The following is a 21947-nucleotide window of genomic DNA, read 5'->3' as shown; positions in this document are numbered from 1 at the left end:
AACCTTTATTTAACTAGGCAAGTTAGTTAAGAACAAATGTTTATTTACAATGACGGCCTGCCAAAAGGCAAAAGGCCTCCTGGGGGGACGTGGGCTAGGATTAAAAATACAATTTTAAAAGATTATAAATATAGGACAAAATACACATCACGACAAGAGAGACAACAGAACACTACATAAAGAGAGATCTAAGACAACAACATGGGCAAAGGCATCAACACATGACAACACATCAACACATGACAACACAGCATGGTAGCAACACAACATGGTAGCAGCACAAAACATGGTACAAACATTATTGGGTACAGACAACAGCACAAAGGGCAAGAAGGTGGAGACAACAATACATCACACAAAGCAGCCACAACTGTCAGTAAGATTGTCAATGATTGAGTCTTTGAATGAAGAGATTGAGATAAAACTGTCCAGTTTGTTGCTGCTCGTTCCAGTCGATAGCTGCAGCGAACTGAAAAGAGGAGCAACCCAGGGATGTGTGTGCTTTGGGGACCTTTAACAGAATGTGACAAGCAGAACGGGTGTTGTATGTGGAGGTACACCCCCAATTGACTCAAATGATGTTAATTAGCCTATCAGAAGCTACTAAAGCCATGATGGAATTTTCTGGAATTTTCCAAGCTGTTTAAAGGCACAGTCAATTTAGTGAATGTTAACTTCTGACTCACTGGAATGGGATTATACGTGAAATAATCTGTCTGTAAACAATTGTTGGAAAAATTACTCGTGTCATGCACAAATTAGATGTCCAAATTAGATGTCTGCGTCCCAAATTACACCCTAGTTCCTAGTACATAGTGCACTACTTTTTACCAGAACCCTATGGGCCTTGGTCAAAAGTAATGCACTATATAGGGAATAGGTTTATGTCAATTTGCACCATTTCGCAAGTGGCTGAATCTCACTGGAGAAAGCATCTGAGCGAGGGAAACAGCGCCCCTCTGTCTAGGTATGTGAAGCCCATGTATCTGATGCTGTCTGGAACAAAAGAGTGTAACAAGTTGCTGTCGTAGCGTTTGATTGATTGATGCCTGCAAGCATTTGATCTCCCTTAATAATAAAACCAAATAATAATTAGCCAACCAACGTTGAGCTCAGCTCAACTGTGGGTTGTCCTGGTACAGAAAAACATCCCCCAAGAGATTTGGCTTCACACTAATCAAATCACTACTTAAGCAAAATGTCATTTTCAGGAACACTTGTCTGTTTCTGGTCTGCTTGTGTTGAAGTCCTGCAGCAGCTAGCTTGCTATATCAGCCCTTTCCTAAGCCATGGAAGGAGATGGGGATTTGGATTTGTGGTTTTGACTTAATTAATTCTTTGTTTGATGATCAATATGTATTTTTACCTTTATTTAACTAGGCAAGAGAGTTAAGAACAAATTCTTATTTTCAATGACGGCCTAGGAACAGTGGGTTAACTGCCTGTTGCAACCTTCCGGTTACTAGTCCAACGCTCTAACCACTAGGCTTCCCTGCCACCCCGTATCCAAGTAGACTCACATTAACTCACCTGCTAACTTAGCTGGTTCATTGTTGCCAATGCGAGGAAATTAGGCTAGCAAGCATTTTAGCTAGGTAGCCTATGACAACAACAATTAAAAGTGTACTGTATGACAAAGACAATTACCGTTTTGCCAACATGAAAGAGAGGAGGATGGCAATTGCATTCAAGTAGTCTACAAGTAGGGTGAGTCAACATGTGTTGTTTTACTTGCGCACTCGCACACACACACACACACAGACAGAAATCAGTACCATGGACAGCCACATTATATTTAGTAACATTGGACTAAATTGTTTTCGGTATCTTTAAGTTTGTTTTCAGTGTATTAATCTAAGATAATGTAGTATTATTGATTTGACAATGTTTAATGTTGAAGTTGAATTGGTGCTGGAATAGAGGAGACAGTGCTCCTGTTGTCCTTGTGCTGACTTGCAGTAACTCTGTGGTTCTAAATCAGTAGTTGTTTACTAAACTGTTGAAAACATGAACTTGCTTGACCATGCTGCAGGCATCAGACCAGGGCTCTGCATCGGTCCTCATCCTCCTAGACCTTAGTGCTGCTTTTGACACCATCGATCACCACATTCTTTGGAGAGAAATTGGTCTACACAGACAAGTTCTTGCCTGGTTGTCACGCTCGCTATCCTGAAACTCCCTGTCATAAATCAACCAGGGCACAGCGTGCATGTAGTTCCACATCTTTTAATGAAAGTGAAACCGTAATAACCAAAAAACAAACAGGTACAGCAAAGACCGTGACCCAACCAAGGTGCACACAAACACACACGGAACCATAATTACCCACAAAACACAGGTGGGAAAAGGCTACCTAAGTATGGTTCTCAATCAGAGACAACGATTGACAGCTGCCTCTGATTGGGAACCATACCAGGCCAAACACATAGAAATAGAAAACATAGAAAAAACACAGAGAATGCCCACCCCAACTCACGTCCTGACCAAACCAAAATAGAGACATAAAAAAGGAACTAAGGTCAGGACGTGACGCTGGTGTAGATCTTATCTGTCGGAAAGATATCAGTTTGTCTCTGTGGATGGTTTGTCCTCTGACAAATCAATTGTACATTTCGATATTTTTCAATGTTCTGTTTTAGGACTACTATTGTTTTCACTATATATTCTACCTCTTGGTGATGTCATTCGGAAACACAATGTCAACTTTCATTGCTATGCTGACGACACACAGTTGTACATTCCGATGAAGCCCCAAAGTTGCCTACCCTGGAAGCCTGCGTTTCAGACAAAGGAAGTGGATGGCGGCAAATGTTTTACTTTTGAACTCGGACAAAACAGAGATGCTTGTTCTAGGTCCCAAGAAACAAAGGGATCTGCTGTCGGATCTTACAATTAATCTTGATGGTGGTACAGTTGTCTCAAATAAAACTGTGAAGAACCTCAGCGTTACTGTCGACCCTGATCTCTCTTTTACAAACATATCAAGAATATTTCAAGAACATATTTTTTCCATCTTCGTAACATTGCAGAAATCTGAAACTTTTTCTTAAACAATTATGCTGAAAAACTAATCCATGCTTTTGTCACTTCTAGATTAGACTACTGCAATGCTCTACTCTCCGGCTAACTGGATAAAGTACTAAATAGACTTCAGTTAGTGCTAAACATGGCTGCTAGAATCTTGACTAGAACCAAACAATTTAAACATATTACTCCAGTGCTAGCCTCTTTACACTGTCTTCCTGTTAAGGCTAGGGCTGATTTCAAGATTTTACTGCTGACCTATAAAGCATTACATGGGCTTGCTCCTACCTATTTTTCTGATTTGGTCCTGCCGTACATACCTACACGTACGCTACGGTCACAAGACGCAGGCCTCCTAATTGTCCCTAGAATTTCTAAGCTAACAGCTGGAGGCAGGGCTTTCTTCTATAGAGTTAAATTTTTCTGCCTGACCGGCTCCCCTCTACTGGGATGTTTTGCCTCTGACCTATTGCGGGGGCTGAGTCACTGGTTTACTAGTGTTCTTTCATGCCGTCCTTAGGAGGGGTGTGTCACTTGAGTGGGTTGAGTCACAGACGTGATCTTCCTGTCCGTTTTTACACCCCCTCAGACTTGTGCGGTGGAGGAGGTCTTTGTGGGCTATACTCAGCATTGTCCCAGGGTAGTAGGTTGGTGCTCTGTTGATATCCCTCTAGTGGTATGGGGGCTGTGCTGTGACAAAGTGGTTGGGGTTATATCCTGCCTGGTTGACCCTGTCCGGGGGTATCATTGGACGGGGCCACAGTGTCCCCCGACCCCCTCCCCTTCCCGTCTCAGCCTCCAGTATCTATTCTGCAATAGTTTATGTGCCGGGGGGCTAGGATCAGTCTGTTATATCTGGAGTATTTCTCCTGTTTTATCTGGTGTCCTGTGTGAATTTAAGTATTCTCCCTCTAATTCCCCCTCTCTCTCTCTATCCCTCCGGGAGGACATGAGCCCTTGGACCATGCATCAGGACTACCTGGCATCATGACTCCTCATTGTCCCCAGACCATCTGGTCGTGCTGCTGCTCCAGTTTCAACTGTTCTGCCTGCGGCTATGGAACCCTGACCTGTTCACCGAACTTGCTAACTTGTCCAGTACTTGCAGTTTTCGACTGTCTCTCTCTCGATCACACCTGCTGTCTCGACCTCTGAATGCTCAGCTATGAAAAGCCAACTGACATTTACTCCTGAGGTACTGATCTGTTGCACCCTCTTCAACCACTGTGATTATTATTTGATCCTGCTGGTCACATATGAAGGTTTGAACATCTTGAAGAACAATCTAGCCTTAATGGCCATGTACTCTTATAAAAGTACACTATCACAGTAACCCTAACCCTAACCTCAACCCTAGACCTACCCCTACCACTAGCCTCAACCCTAACCTAACCCTAACCTACACCCTAGACCAACCCCTAGCCTCAGCCCTAGCCCTAGACTCAACCCTACCCCTAGACTCAACCCTAGCCCTACCCCTAGACTCAACCCTAGCCCTACCCCTAGATTCAACCCTAGCCCTACCCCTAGACTCAACCCTAGCCCTACCCCTAGACTCAACCCTAACCCTAACCTAACCCTAGCCCTAGCCTCAAACTAGCCCTACCCCTAGACTCAACCCTAGCCCTACCCCTAGCCCTGCCCCTAGCCCTACCCCTAGACTCAACCCTAACCCTAACCTTAACCGTAACCCTAGACCTACCCCTGACCCTAGCCTCAACCCTAACCCTAACCTAACCCTAGCCCTAGCCTCAACCCTAGCCCTACCCCTAGACTCAACCCTAGCCCTACCCCTAGACTCATCCCTAGCCCTGCCACTAGCTTCAACCCTAACCTTAACCCTAATCATAACCCTATGCCTAGTCTCAACCCTAGCCCTACCACTAGCATCAACCCTAGCCCTAACCCTAGTCTCAACCCTAGCTCTAACCCGAGCCTCGTTCCTAACCCTCAACCCTAATCCGAGCCTCGTTCCTAACCCTCAACCCTAACCCTAGCCTCATTCCTAACCTCATTCCTAACCCTAGCCTCATTCCTAACCCTAGCCTCATTCCTAACCCTAGCCTCAACCCTAGCCTCATTTCTAACCCTAGCCTCATTCTTAACCCTAGCCTCAACCATAGCCTCATTCCTAACCCTAGCCTCAACTCTATCTTCATTCCTAACCCTAGCCTCAACCCTTCATTCCTACCCCTAGTCTCAACCCTAGCCTCATTCCTAACCCTAGCCTCAACCATAGACTCATTCCTAACCTTAGCCTCATTCCTAACCCTAGCCTCAACCCTAGACTCATTCCTAACCCTAGCCTCAACCATAGCCTCATTCCTAACCCTAGCCTCATTCCTAACCCTAGCCTCAACCCTAACCTCATTCCCAAACCTAGCCTCAGTCCTAAACCTAGCCTCATTCCTAACCCTAGCCTCATTCCTAACCCTTGTCTCAACCCTAGCCTCATTCCTAACCCTAGCCTCATTCCTAACCTCATTCCTAACCTTAGCCTCATTCCTAACCCTAGCCTCAACCCTAGCCTCATTCCTAACCCTAGCCTCAACCCTAACCTCATTCCTAACCTTAGCCTCATTCCTAACCCTAGCCTCAACCCTAGACTCATTCCTAACCCTAGCCTCAACCATAGCCTCATTCCTAACCCTAGCCTCAACCCTAGCCTCAACCATAGCCTCATTCCTAACCCTTGTCTCAACCCTAGCCTCATTCCTAACCCTAGCCTCAACCCTAACCTCATTCCCAAACCTAGCCTCAGTCCTAAACCTAGCCTCATTCCTAACCCTAGCCTCATTCCTAACCCTTGTCTCAACCCTAGCCTCATTCCTAACCCTAGCCTCAACCATAGCCTCATTCCTAACCCTAGCCTCATTCCTAACCCTAGCCTCAACCCTAACCTCATTCCCAAACCTAGCCTCAACCCTAACCTCATTCCCATACCTAGCCTCAGTCCGAAACCTAGCCTCATTCCTAACCCTAGCCTCATTCCTAACCCTAGTCTCAACCCTAGCCTCATTCCTAACCCTAGCCTCATTCCTAACCCTAGCCTCAACCCTAACCTCATTCCCAAACCTAGCCTCAGTCCTAAACCTAGCCTCATTCCTAACCCTAGCCTCATTCCTAACCCTAGCCACAACCCTAACCTCATTCCCAAACCTAGCCTCAGTCCTAAACCTAGCCCTAACCCTAGCCTCATTCCTAACCCTAGCCCCATTCCTAACCCTAGCCCCATTCCTATCCCTAGTCTCAACCATAGCCTCATTCCTAACCCTAGCCCTAACCCTAGCCTCATTCCTAACCCTAGCCTCAACCCTAGCCTCATTCCTAACCCTACTTCAGCATAGAAAGACATCCAGATTTGGAATTCTCTCTCTCTCTGTAATGGTTCATTATTTTGGGTCCCACTTTATTTGGATAGTCCAGATAGTCCACCTTTAGACACTCTCCAGAGGGTCATACTATCAACAATATCTGTTGATAAGCAACTGCTTGCTAAGGTAAGCTAAGGGTAAGCTAAGGGTAAGATTAGGGTTAGGTTTAGAATAAGGTTTAGGGCAAGGTTTAAGGTTAGGGTTAGGTTTAGAATAAGGTTTAGGGCAAGGTTTAAGGTTAGGGTTAAGTTTAGAATAAGGTTTAGGGTACGGTTAGGGTTAGGTTTAGAATAAGGTTTAGGGTAAGGTTTAAGGTTAGGGTTAGGTTTAGAATAAGGTTTAGGGTACAGTTTAGGGCAAGGTTTAAGGTTAGGGTTAGGTTTAGAATAAGGTTTAGGGAAGGTTTAAGGTTAGGTTTTAGGGTAAGGTTTAAGGTTAGGGTTAGGTTGAGAATAAGGTTTAGAGTAAGGTTTAAGGTTAGGGTTAGGTTTAGAATAAGGTTTAGGGTAAGGTTAGGCTAAGAAGAAAGTTTAGGGCAGATTGGTGTCACACTGTTTCTCCATCCCTAGCAAACACAGCTGATTAATCAAATTAAATTCCTAACTGAAGATCATGATTAGGTGATTATTGGAGTCAGGTGTGTTAGCTGGGGCTGGGGCAAAACTGTGACACCAATCAGGCCCTGGAGGACTGGAATTGCCCACCTCTGGTTTGGGGTAAGGTTTAAGTTAGGGTTAGGGTTAGGGTTAGGTTTAGGGTTAGTAGACAGCCTAGTCTCTTCTGGTAGGTTCTCCACTCGTCTGGTTTTCCACTAGATGTTGGAACAATGCTGCAGGGACTTGCTTCCATTCAGACACAAGAGCATTAGTTAGGTCGGGCACTGATGTTGGGCGATTAGGCCTGGCTCGCAGTCGGCGTTCCAATTCATCCCAAAGGTGTTCGATGGAGTTTAGGTCAGGGCTCTGTGCAGGCCAGTCAAGTTATTCCACACCGATCACAACAAACCATTTCTGTATGGACCTCACTTTGTGCATGGGGGCATTGTCATGCTGAAACAGGAAAGGGCCTTCCCCCAAACTGTTGCCATAAAGTTGGAAGCACTGGATTTCCCTGGATCTCCCTTGAAGTTGGATTTCCCTTCATTGGAACTAAGGAGCCTAGCCTGAAACATGAAAAATAGCCCCAGACAATTATTCCTCCTCTACCAAACATTACAGTTAGCACTATGCATTGGGGCAGGTAGTGTTCTCCTGACATCCGCCAAACCCAGATTTGTCTGTTGGACTGCCAGATGGAATGCTTTTCCACTGCTCCAGAGTCCAATGACGGAGAGCTTTACACCACTCCAGCTGATGCTTGGCATTGCACATGGTGATCTTAGGCTTGTGTGTGGCTACTTGGCCATCAAAACCCATTTCATGAAGCTCCTGACAAACATTTATTGTGTTGACATTGCTTCCAGAAACAGTTTGGAACTCGGTAGTGAGTGTTGCAACCGAGGACAGACGGTTTTCACTCGCTGTGCGCTTCAGCACTTAGCGATCCCATTCTGTGAGCTTGTGTGGTCTACCACTTCACAGGTGAGCCTTTGTTTCTCCTAGATGTTTCCACTTCACAGTAACAGCATTTACAGTTGACTGGGGCAGCTCTAGCACCACATAATTTGATGAACTGACTTGTTGTGAAGGTGGCATCCTATGACGGTGCCACTTTGAAAGTCACTGAGCTGTTCAGTAAGGCCATTCTGCTGCCAATGTTTGTCTATGGAGATTGCATGGCTGTCTGCTTGATTCTAAATACCTGTCAGCAACAAGTGTGGCTGAAATAGCTAAATCCACTCATTTGAAGGGTGTCCACATACTTTTGTATATATAGTGTACATAGCGCTGCCCCAATGTTGTCTTGTGGTAGTGCCCTGCAGAGGGCCTGTCTGATGTTGTGCTGTAAAGTTTCAACTAAGTCCTGTTGGCATTCCATAGATTGTAGAGAGAAGCTTTTAGATTCCACACGTTCCACCAGATGATGGAGAGATAGGTGACACATACACCCGGGGGGTGGGGGGTGAGAGGGTAGAGAGAGAGAGAGAGGGGGGAGAGAGAGAGAAAGAGAGGAGAGAGAAAGAGAGGAGAGAGAGAGAGAAAGAGAGGGAGGAGAGAGAGAGAGATGGTTTTTGGTCAGATTCTCAGTCAAGGAGTGGCAGTGAGTAATAAGGAAATAATAGGATAGGGATTGTGACCCCTGGCTAGAGTTCATTATGTCTACTGTCTGTGACAATTTGTGCTGTGTGTGTTCATGTCTATATTCATAATGTCTTCTGTCTATGTCCAGGACATCCCTTCCATGACTCAGTTCTTTATCTAATGCAGTAAGAATCTAATGACCAATACAGAACTGTGACTGCAGGCTGCTGAGCTTGACTACAAACCCACACTGACTGGGGGGTGTAAGTGCGTGTGAAATCTTTTCCTATGTCTCACTCTCTCTCGTTCTCTCTCTCAGGTATTCCTCCCATTCCCCATTGATCTGCCACCTCCACCAGGTCTGTTATGAAACATAGGCCCAAGTAGGAAATCAAATCAAGATTGGTAGATGGGACAAAGTGCTCAGGCTATTACATCACACTGAAGCTACCTCACCCAGGAATGTATGTGTGTGTGTGCGCGTATGCGCGTGCATGTATGTGCGTGTGTGTGTGTGTTTGTGTGTGTGTGTGTGTGTGTGTGTGTGTGTGTGTGTGCATGTGGGTGACCTAGAAGACAGGAACAGACTGGAACATGTACATCACTACCCCCCCCCCCCCCCCAGTGTGACTTCATTTCCTGGGTATACCATGGACCTGAGCGAGACGACACTAATCTAGACCAATACTTTCCATACCATCGTAAATTACAATATCAACTGGTTAATCCATTACCAATTGAAATGCTGAGGCATCAGATAGGTTATGTAGACACTCAGGTATGTGATAAACATGTTGCCTTTAGCTAGGGATTTTCCTTTGTGATTGAGTAAAAGAGAGGCCCAGCCAAAGTCACCACAACCAAATGTGGTTGGCTATTCTGTTGAGTCATTTGTAGTATGATAACCTCTAGAAATATTTTACAGAGAGGAGGGGGTAAAGTGAGGCAACATTGTGAGCTGATATGAAATCAGATAGTCAGGTAGAGGCAGTCAGAGGCAGTCAGGTAGAGGTAGTCAGATAGAGGCAGTCAGGTAGAGTTGGACAGGTGCGACTTGCCTACCCCACCAGGTAGCACCTGAAGCAATACACCGACGCATGTCTTGTATTCAAGATCCTTAATGGCCTGGCTCCCCCTCCACTCAATATTTTTGTTAAACAGAAAACCCAGACATATCCACAAGGTCTGCCATGAGAGGTGACTGTATAGTTCCCCTAAGGAAAAGCACCTTTAGTAAATCTGCATTCTCTGTGAGAGCTTCCCATGTCTGGAATACACTGCCATCAGACACACATAACTGCACCACATATCACACTTTCACAAAATGCTTGAAGACATGGCTAAAGGTCAATCAGATTTGTGAACATGGTCCCTAGCTGTGTGCTGCCGCTTTCCATGTTGTCTGTTGTCTGTAGCTTGTGAGGTGTGGAAACACTTTGTTGCTTTTATGAATTTTGTCTTGCTGCTTTTTGTTCTATGTTGCTCTGTCTGTATGCTACGTCTTGCTTGTCCTATGTTGCTCTGTCTGTATGCTATGTCTTGCTTGTCCTATGTTGCTATGTCTTGCTTGTTCTATGTTGCTATTGTTTATATTGTTATTGGTTTTAATAACCTGCCCAGGGACTGCGGTTGAAAATTAGCCGGCTGGCTAAAACCGGCACTTTTACTGAAACGTTGATTAATGTGCACTGTCCCTGTAAAAATAAAAATGAACTCAAACTCAAAGGGCACAGTTATTTTTACACTCAATCATTAACATAGGCCTTTACTTACAAATACATCAGTATTGACTTTAAGTTCTTCAAGAACTTGTCTATTTCCCAGTCAATGTCAGCTGAAAACAACAGAAAAATAAAAAGTTTATGTTAGTGTCACTCCCCCTCAATCAGTGGAGGATTCTGATAGGTTGGTTTGTTGGTATACGTGTCGGTTGCTAGGTGATGAAATGATAGCCGGAAGGCAATAGTCGAGTGTTTCTCAACCTCTCCCTCCTCCTTCATCCACACACTCCCTCACTCAGCTTCTGTCACCCAGGTCCACTCATACAGTACCGACATATCCCAACATGTCCATGTTCCCCAGGAAACAAGGCAAATATGGGCATGTCAGGGGAGAACAGGCAAAGTGCCAGACAGGTAAGGTAGATTCCTCTCTAACTGCTTGTCTCTACTGTCATGTAGTTTAGACTGTGGAACCGGATCTGGATTGCTCCAGTTAGATCTCTAGTTAGATCTCCAGTGAGATCTCTAGTTAGATCTCTAGTTTGATCTCTAGTTAGATCTCCAGTTAGATCTATAGTTAGATGTCTATTTAAATCTATAGTTAGATCTCTAGTTAGATCTACAGTTAGATCTCTAGTTAGATCTCCAGTTAGATCTATAGTTAGATGTCTCCAGTTAGATCTATAGTTAGATCTCCAGTTAGATCTATAGTTAGATCTCCAGTTAGATCTATAGTTAGATCTCCAGTTAGATCTATAGTTAGATCTCTAGTTAGATCCCTAGTTAGATCTATAGTTACATCTCTAGTTATATCTATACTTAGATCTATACTTAGATCTATAGTTAGATCTATAGTTAGATCTCTAGTTATATCTATACTTAGATCTCTAGTTAGATGTCTAGTTAGATGTCTAGTTTGATCTATAGTTAGATGTCTAGTTAGATCTCTAGTTAGATCTATAGTTAGATCTATAGTTAGATCTCCAGTTAGATCTCTAGTTAGATTTCTAGTTAGATCTACAGTTAGATCTCTAGTTAAATCTCTAATTAGATCTCTAGTTATATCTCCAGTTAGATCTCTAGTTAGATCTCCAGTTAGATCTATAGTTAGATGTCTATTTAAATATATAGTTAGATCTCTAGTTAGATCTGCAGTTAGATCTCTAGTTAAATCTCTAATTAGATATCTAGTTAGATCTCCAATTAGATCTATAGTTAGATCTCCAGTTAGATCTATAGTTAGATCTCCAGTTAGATCTATAGTTAGATCTCTAGTTAGATCTCTAGTTAGATCTCTAGTTAGATCTACAGTTAGATCTCTAGTTAAATCTCTAATTAGATCTCTAGTTAGATCTCTAGTTAGATCTATAGTTAGATCTATAGTTAGATCTCTAGTTTGATCTCTAGTTAGATCTCCAGTTAGATCTATAGTTAGATGTCTATTTAAATCTATAGTTAGATCTCTAGTTAGATCTCCAGTTAGATCTCCAGTTAGATCTCTAGTTAGATCTATAGTTAGATCTCTAGTTAGATCTCTAGTTAGATCTCTAATTAGATCTCTAATTAGATCTCTAGTTAGATCTTAGATCTATAGTTACATCTCTAGTTATATCTATACTTAGATCTATAGTTAGATCTATAGTTAGATCTCTAGTTATATCTATACTTAGATCTCTAGTTAGATCTCTATAGTTAGATCTAGTTAGATTAGATCTCTAGTTAGATCTCTAGTTAGATCTTAGATCTATAGTTACATCTCTAGTTATATCTATACTTAGATCTATAGTTAGATCTCTAGTTATATCTATACTTAGATCTCTAGTTAGATGTCTAGTTTGATCTATAGTTAGATGTCTAGTTAGATCTCTAGTTAGATCTCTAGTTAGATCTACAGTTAGATCTATAGTTAGATCTCCAGTTAGATCTCTAGTTAGATTTCTAGTTAGATCTCTAGTTAGATCTATAGTTAGATTTCTAGTTAGATCTCTAGTTAGATCTTAGATCTATAGTTACATCTCTAGTTATATCTATACTTAGATCTATCCAGTTAGATCTCTAGTTATATCTATACTTAGATCTCTAGTTAGATGTCTAGTTTGATCTATAGTTAGATGTCTAGTTAGATCTCTAGTTAGATCTCTAGTTAGATCTACAGTTAGATCTATAGTTAGATCTCCAGTTAGATCTCTAGTTAGATTTCTAGTTAGATCTCTAGTTAGATCTATAGTTAGATTTCTAGTTAGATCTCTGGTTAGATCTCTAGTTATATCTCTAGTTAGATGTCTAGTTAGATGTCTAGTTAGATCTCTAGTTAGATCTCTAGTTAGATCTCCAGTTAGATCTCTAGTTAGATCTCTAGTTAGATCTCTAGTTAGATCTCCAGTTAGATCTCTAGTTAGATCTCTAGTTAGATCTCCAGTTAGATCTATAGTTAGATCTCTAGTTAGATCTCTAGTTAGATCTCTAGTTAGATCTCCTGTTAGATCTCTAGTTAGATCTCTAGTTAGATCTCTAGTTAGATCTCTAGTTAGATCTCTAGTTATATCTCCAGTTAGATCTTTAGTTAGATCTTTAGTTATATCTCTAGTTAGATCTCCAGTTAGATCTCTAGTTAGATCTCCAGTTAAACTCTAGTTAGATCTCTAGTTAGATATCCAGTTAGATCTCTAGCTATATCTCCAGTTCGATCTCTAGTTAGATCTCTAGTTATATCTCCAATTAGATGTCTAGTTAATCTCTAGTTAGATCTCTAGTTCGATCTCTAGTTATATCTCCAGTTAGATATCCAGTTAATCTCTAGTTAGATCTCTAGTTGGTTGTCCAGTTAATCTCTAGTTAGATCTCTAGTTAGACCTCCAGTTAGAACTCCAGTTAGATCTCCCGTTATATCTCTAGTTAGATCTCTAGTTAGATCTCCAGTTAATCTATAGTTAGATCTCTAGTTAGATTTCTTGTTAGATTTCTAGTTAGATTTCTAGTTAGATCTATAGTTAGATATCTAGTTAGATCTACAGTTAGATCTCTAGTTAGATTTCTTGTTAGATTTCTAGTTAGATTTCTAGTTAGATCTATAGTTAGATATCTAGTTAGATCTCTAGTTAGATCTCCAGTTAATCTGTAGTTATATCTCTAGTTATATCTCTAGTTAGATTTCTAGTTAGATCTCTAGTTAGATCTATGACCACCCACTATTAGATCTCTAGTTAGATCTACAGTTAGATCTCTCTGTTAAATCTCTAATTATGATCTCTAGTTAGTCATCTCCAGTTAGATCTATAGTTAGATCTATAGTTAGATCTGTCTAGTCTGTTGATCTCATAGTTAGATCTCCAGTTATAATCCTATAGTTAGATGTCTATTTAAATCTATAGTTAGATCTCTAGTTAGATCTACAGTTAGATCTCCAGTTAGATCTCTAGTTAGATCTATAGTTAGATCTCTAGTTAGATCTCTAGTTAGATCTCTAATTAGATCTCTAGTTAGATCTCCAGTTAGATCTATAGTTAGTTCTCCAGTTAGATCTATAGTTAGATCTATAGTTAGATCTCTAGTTAGATCTATAGTTAGATCTCTAGTTAGATCTATAGTTAGATCTCTAGTTAGATCTCTAGCTAGATCTCTAGTTAGATCTCTAGTTAGATCTATAGTTAGATCTCTAGTTATATCTATACTCAGATCTATACTTAGATGCATTGTTCTCCAAAATAGCCTACACACACCTACAATACATAGTATGCTTACAGACACTCATATACTTAGATCTATAGTTATATATCTAGTTATATCTATACTTAGATCTCTAGTTAGATCTACAGTTAGATCTATAGTTAGATCTCCAGTTAGATCTCTGGTTAGATTTCTAGTTAGATCTATAGTTAGATTTCTAGTTAGATTTCTAGTTAGATCTCTAGTTAGATCTCTAGTTAGATGTCTAGTTAGATCTCTAGTTAGATCTCTAGTTACATCTCTAGTTAGATCTCTAGTTAGATCTCCAGTTAAATCTCCAGTTAGATCTATAGTTAGATCTATAGTTAGGTCTCTAGTTAGATCTCCTGTTAGATCTCCAGTTAAACTCTAGTTAGATCTCTAGTTAGATCTCCAGTTAGATCTCTAGTTAGATCTCTAGTTAGATCTCCAGTTAGATCTGTAGTTGGATCTGTAGTTAGATCTCCAGTTAGATCTCCAGTTAGATTTCTAGTTATATCTACAGTTATATCTCCAGTTAGATCTCCAGTTAAATCTCCAGTTAGATCTCTAGTTAGATCTCTAGTTAGATCTCCAGTTAATCTCTAGTTAGATCTCTAGTTAGATCTCTAATAACCTCTGGTATGGCTCAGTGTTACCTAATCCACACACATCTGGAGAAGGTTTACTACTTGTCTAGATTGGTAGTCATCATCTGGTGTGTCACCAGACCAGACCAACACACATCTGGAGAAGGTCTTTACAGATCTGGAGAAGGTCTACATGACCACCCATCCCTGTCTGTCTGTCTGTCCATCTCATCCACATTACAGAACATGACCACCCATCCCTGTCTGTCTCCTGTCTGTCTGTGTCTTCTCATCCACATTACAGAACATGACCACCCATCCCTGTCTGTCTCCTGTCTGTCTGTATCATCTCATCCACATTACAACAATCACACACACTGGAAAATACTGTCCAGCATATTGCTGACATTTTACTCCAAATAATCCTTATCATTGTTTTTTTTCCTCTATGGTTTTATCAAATGGGCCAGCCCATTCCACCCACACTGGGGTGGGATTTTCCAATCAGCCCCACCCCACCATTGGCCCACACCAAACACACAGGGTCTGGTGTGACCAGGTGTCTTTCACCAGTGACCAACACACATCTGGAGTGTGTGTGACCAACACACATGTGTGTGTGTGTGTGTGTGAAATGTCTTGATACAGAGCTCAGAATAATAAATGAATGTGTTTTCATGTCTACAATGTTAATGTTGTTCTATGTCAGAGAGAGACTCCCTGGTTCAACTGGGGTAGCCTTATTCCACAGCTGAGTCACCTGCTAAAAGTATTGGACAATATCAACAACAAAAAAGGGACTTCAATCCCTGTTTTGGAGCTTCAATCCCCGTTTTGGAGCTTCAATCCCCGTTTTGGAGGTTCAATCCCTGTTTTGGAGCTTCAATCCCCGTTTTGGAGCTTCAATCCCCGTTTTTAGATTTGTGGGTTCAGTTATTTTAGTGATTGGACCTGGGCTGATAGTTTCTATAGGAACAGATACCAATGACCAAAATGTGGTGCTCTTTGTTTCTGCCTGTAGTAAAAATCATCTCTGTCTGTCCTGATGCCCCTGGTGATACCTCCAGAGACAAGGCCTGACAGGGCGTGTCTCTGTCTGTGTTTGCTGACTGAGGGAGCTCCTGTCTGGGTCTGACGTTGAGCAATGCCCTGGATGTTCAACACCACCTCCACAGTCAGTCACCCAGGCAGTGTGTTAGTGAGGTATGTCTAGTGGTTTATTAAGCCTGTGTGTATTCAAGGCGTGTGTGTTTGTGTCTTGCAGCCTTTCTGATCTTACCCACTTCCGAACTTACTACGGTAAACTTCACCCAGTCTGTCCGTCTAACAGAGTCTTAGAGCTGTGCATTGTTCTCTCAAAATAGCCTACACACACCTACAATACATAGTATGCTTACAGACACCTACATTGCATAGTATGCTTACAGACACCTACAATGCTATGTGCGTCTGAGTCACTGTGAGTCCCTGTGAGAGGGAGTGCACTTTAACTATCTACTCCAACCAGTAGCTATGACTACAATAAACATATTTGATCATGAGACAGAGCCTGAAGGCCTTTCACCAGACCAGACCAAACCCAGAAGTCTCTGGTGGCACAGCTCTGGAGAAGGCCTTTCACCAGACCACACAGACCAGACCAACACACATCTGGAGAAGGCCTTTCACCAGACCAGACCAGACAAACACACATCTGGAGAATGCAGTGCCGTAGACCACTGCACCACCCGGGAGAAAATCATCATCTTTTAATCACCAGAATATCTGAGTCTGATACATTCCATTTACGTCCTAGTCAGACCAGACCAACACACATCTGGAGATGGTCTTTCACAAGACCAGACCAACACACATCTGGAGAAGGCCTTTCACCAGACCAGACCAACACACATCTGGAGAAGGTCTTTCACCAGACCAGACCAACACACATCTGGAGAAGGCCTTTCACCAGACCAGACCAACACACATCTGGAGAAGGCCTTTCACCAGACCAGACCAACACACATCTGGAGAAGGTCTTTCACCAGACCAGACCAACACACATCTGGAGAAGGCCTTTCACCAGACCAGACCAACACACATCTGGAGAAGGTCTTTCACCAGACCAGACCAACACACATCTGGAGAAGGCCATTTCACCAGACCAGACCAGACCAACACACATCTGGAGAAGGCCTTTCACCAGACCAGACCAACACACATCTGGAGAAGGTCTTTCACCAGACCAGACCAGACCAACACACCAGACCAGACCAACACACATCTGGAGAAGGCCTTTCACCAGACCAGACCAACACACATCTGGAGAAGGTCTTTCACCAGACCAGACCAACACACATCTGGAGAAGGTCTTTCACCAGACCAGACCAACACACATCTGGAGAAGGCCTTTCACCAGACCAGACCAACACACATCTGGAGAAGGTCTTTCACCAGACCAGACCAACACACATCTGGAGAAGGTCTTTCACCAGACCAGACCAACAGAGAACCAGACCAGACCAACACACATCTGGAGAAGGTCTTTCACCAGACCAGACCAACACACATCTGGAGAAGGTCTTTCACCAGACCAGACCAACACACATCTGGAGAAGGCCTTTCACCAGACCACAACACACATCTGGAGAAGGTCTTTCACCAGACCAGACCAGACCAAACACATCTGGAGAAGGCCTTTCACCAGACCAGACCAACACACATCTGGAGAAGGTCTTTCACCAGACCAGACCAGACCAACACACATCTGGAGAAGGCCTTTCACCAGACCAGACCAACACACATCTGGAGAAGGTCTTTCACCAGACCAGACCAGACCAACACACATCTGGAGAAGGCCTTTCACCAGACCAGACCAACACACATCTGGAGAAGGACCTTTCACATCAGACCAGACCAACACACATCTGGAGAAGGCCTTTTTCACCAGACCAGACCAGACATCTGGAGAAAACACACATCTGGAGAAGGCCTTTCACCAGACCAGACCAACACACATCTGGAGAAGGCCTTTCACCAGACCAGACCAACACACATCTGGAGAAGGCCTTTCACCAGACCAGACCAACACACATCTGGAGAAGGTCTTTCACCAGACCAGACCAACACACATCTGGAGAAGGTCTTTCACCAGACCAACACACATCTGGAGAAGGCCTTTCACCAGACCAGACCAACACACATCTGGAGAAGGTCTTTCACCAGACCACACCAACACACATCTGGAGAAGGTCTTTCACCAGACCAGACCAACACACATCTAGAGAAGGCCTTTCACCAGACCACACCAACACACATCTGGAGAAGGTCTTTCACCAGACCAGACCAACACACATCTGGAGAAGGCCTTTCACCAGACCAGACCAACACACATCTGGAGAAGGCCTTTCACCAGACCAGACCAACACACATCTGGAGAAGGTCTTTCACATCTGGAGAAGACCAGACCAACACACATCTGGAGAAGGCCTTTCACCAGACCAGACCAACACACACCAGACCAGACCAACACACATCTGGAGAAGGCCTTTCACCAGACCAGACCAACACACATCTGGAGAAGGTCTTTCACCAGACCAGACCAACACACATCTGGAGAAGGTCTTTCACCAGACCAGACCAGACCAACACACATCTGGAGAAGGTCTTTCACCAGACCAGACCAACACACATCTGGAGAAGGTCTTTCACCAGACCAGACCAACACACATCTGGAGAAGGTCTTTCACCAGACCAGACCAGACCAGACCAACACACATCTGGAGAAGGTCTTTCACCAGACCAGACCAGACCAACACACATCTGGAGAAGGTCTTTCACCAGACCAGACCAGACCAACACACATCTGGAGAAGGTCTTTCACCAGACCAGACCAACACACATCTGGAGAAGGTCTTTCACCAGACCAGACCAACACACATCTGGAGAAGGCCTTTCACCTGGTGTTTTCACCACTAACGCATCACAGGCGTGTGTGTCTTAGTCTCTGCGTGTCTCTGCCAGGTGTTACACACACACACACACACACACACACACACACACACACACACACACACACACACACACACACACACACGCGCACATGCCATGACACACCCTACTGTTCAACTCTCTCATTAGTTAAGCAGTCTACCACAACATAGCTCACAGCAACAAGGTCCCTAATGGTTTGAATTAGGATCTGGTTATAGTTCTAGGAGCCTTTAACATGTGGTTGGAGCTGGAAAAGAGGCAACTACAAGCCACTCTGGACAAGAGCATCTGCTAAATGACTAACATGTAGTACAAATGGAACTGTTGGTTATAATATGTCTGTAATAGCAGTTTTACTATGTGTCATTACTACGCTGAGTCAACTGAAGAAGAAAAAAACCTCAAAACATGATCATTGAGATACTGTTTACTGCACGAGTACGACGGTGTTTTGTCACAAAAGGCTGACACCAAGGGAGAATCTCAATAGCATTTCTTCACATCCTTTCTCCTCGCCCCCGTCAAAACCCATTGGATGAGAAAGTCAGTCCCCTCTGACCTTGTCCTCCAATGAGTTTTGAGAAGGAGGTGAAGAGAGAGTACGCCAGGAGTCAAGGAAATGCAGTTTAGAATCTCCCCAATATCGACTACTTCAGAAGCTGTGATGTTCCACAGCTGCAGTGTATGATGCCCCCAAGTGGGGAAATGGGGAAGCTCAAAATAAATGCCTATCAGCGTAGTAATATTCTGTCTATTCTGGGAGAACCTAGAGAGCAGGTACTTAAAGCTGATGATTTAGGCTTGGTTTCAATTGGATCATGGAAGATCCTCCCTACCGTGCGATTACACAGGCTTCCGGCGGAGACTGCATTCACGTAAAAGCTGCACGTCGGCTCAATCGGAAATTTCAATTGCGCTGTTACGCAGATCTTCTGCGGTCCGGATTGGATCTATTCCTTAGAAACGGTAGTGTAAAGATTTGAGCAAAATGTTATCCTTTACACTTTAAGACATGGGTATAAGACAACTGCAAATGAATGATGAGTGATGTAGTGTGTGAGTAATGTTATTGGGTTAACAGAATCAAGATTTGTGTAGTTGACATGGCATTGCTATCCAGGGAAAAGGATAACACCTGCTATTCAGGGCTAATGCAACATTCCCAGAGTAGAATGAAAACAGCTGCAGTATGATGTCATCTCTGAACTGTCGTGTTCTGTCATCCTCTTTAACCTCTCCCATGGTTGCACTTCCTCTACTCACCACTAGATGGCAGTCAAAGCCCAGAGAGATGGACCGCAGGGCAGGCATGACGTGTGTGTGTGTGTGTGTGTGTGTGTGTGTGTGTGTGTGTGTGTTTGTTGATGAGTACTATTGAGTGGGTGGAGTATTAACAAAAAGTCCCTGTTGAAGCAGTAAGGCCAGGAGTTTCTCTTGGTCAGGTCACATGGTCATTAGGGACCAGACTTTGGGTGTGTTCTTCTGCGCAGGCGTTGCTGATGCATGCCAGATCTTCCAAGGCCTGGATATGTATTTTACATCATTACGTTAGAGCAATCTGGTGGCCGACGGCACAATCATGAAGTGGCACGCAACCATTGATTGATCCATGCAATGTGCAGGGGAGATCGACCCTTCTCTTGGTCAGGCCACATGGTCTGGAAAAACTCCAGGTTTTGGATTGAATCCCAGCCTACAGTATACAGTGGGGCAAAAAGGTATTTAGTCAGCCACCAATTGTGCAAGTTCTCCCACTTAAAAAGATGAGAGGCCTGTAATTTTCATCATAGGTACACTTCAAATATGAAAGACAAAATGAGAAAAAAAATCCAGAAAATCACATTGTATGATTTTTTATGAATTTATTTGCAAATTATGGTGGAAAATAAGTATTTGGTCAATAACAAAAGTTTATCTCAATACTTTGTTATATACCCTTTGTTGGCAATGACAGAGGTCAAACGTTTTCTGTAAGCCTTCACAAGGTTTTCACACACTGTTGCTGGTATTTTGGCCCATTCCTCCATGCAGATCTCCTCGAGAGCAGTGATGTTTTGGGGCTGTTGCTGGGCAACACGGACTTTCAACTCCCTCCAAATATTTTCTATGGGGTTGAGATCTTGAGACTGGCTAAGCCACTCCAGGACCTTGAAATGCTTCTTACGAAGCCACTCCTTCATTGCCCGGACGTTTCATCTTCAATGCCCTTGCTGATGGAAGGAGGTTTTCACTCAAAATCTCACGATACATGGCCCCATTCATTCTTTCCTTTACACAGATCAGTCGTCCTGGTCCCTTTGCAGAAAAACAGCCCCAAAGCATGATGTTTCCACCCCCATGCTTCACAGTAGGTATGGTGTTCTTTGGATGCATCTCAGCATTCTTTGTCCTCCAAACACGACGAGTTGAGTTTTTACCAAAAAGTTACATTTTGGTTTCATCTGACCATATGACATTCTCCCAATCTTCTTCTGGATCATCCAAATGCTCTCTAACAAACTTCAGACGGGCCTGGACATGTACTGGCTTAAGCGGGGGGACACGTCTGGCACTGCAGGATTTGAGTCCCTGGCGGCGTAGGTTGTTACTGATGGTAGGCTTTGTTACTTTGGTCCCAGCTCTCTGCAGGTCATTCCCTAGGTCCCCCCGTGTGGTTCTGGGATTTTTGCTCACCGTTCTTGTGATCATTTTGACCCCACGGGGTGAGATCTTGCGTGGGGCCCCAGATCGAGGGAGATTATCAGTGGTCTTATGCCTTCCATTTCCTAATAATTGCTCCCACAGTTGATTTCTTCAAACCAAGCTGCTTACCTATTGCAGATTCAGTCTTCCCAGCCTGGTGCAGGTCTACAATTTTGTTTCTGTTGTCCTTCGACAGCTCTTTGGTCTTGGCCATCGTGAAGTTTGGAGTGTGACTGTTTGAGGTTGTGGACAGGTGTCCTTTATACTGATAACAAGTTCCAACAGGTGCCATTAATACAGGCAACGAGTGGAGGAGAGGAGCCTCTTGAAGAAGTTACAGGTCTGTGAGAGACAGAAATCTTGCTTGTTTGTAGGTGACCAAATACTTATTTTCCACCATAATTTGCAAATAAATTCATAAAAAAATCCTACAATGTGATTTTCTGGATTTTTTTCTCATTTTGTCTGTCATAGTTGAAGTGTACCTATGATGAAAATTACAGGCCTCTCTCATCTTTTTAAGTGGGAGAACTTGCACAATTGGTGGCTGACTAAATACTTTTTTGCCCCACTGTATGTAGGTTATCTATTCAGAAATATTAAGGCAGAACAGACCAGGGCATTCTACAGTTGTTTTATTACATTCATATTTTACACATTGTTATTGGTGTCATTGCATCTGCTCTGTGAACAAAACCTACTCATTCAGAAATAAACAGA

This window comes from Oncorhynchus masou, chromosome 9 (assembly GCF_036934945.1).
Source record: "Oncorhynchus masou masou isolate Uvic2021 chromosome 9, UVic_Omas_1.1, whole genome shotgun sequence".
Lineage (NCBI taxonomy): Eukaryota > Metazoa > Chordata > Actinopteri > Salmoniformes > Salmonidae > Oncorhynchus > Oncorhynchus masou.
The sequence above is the reverse complement of the archived record's forward strand: the minus strand, read 5'-3'. Positions refer to the sequence as shown.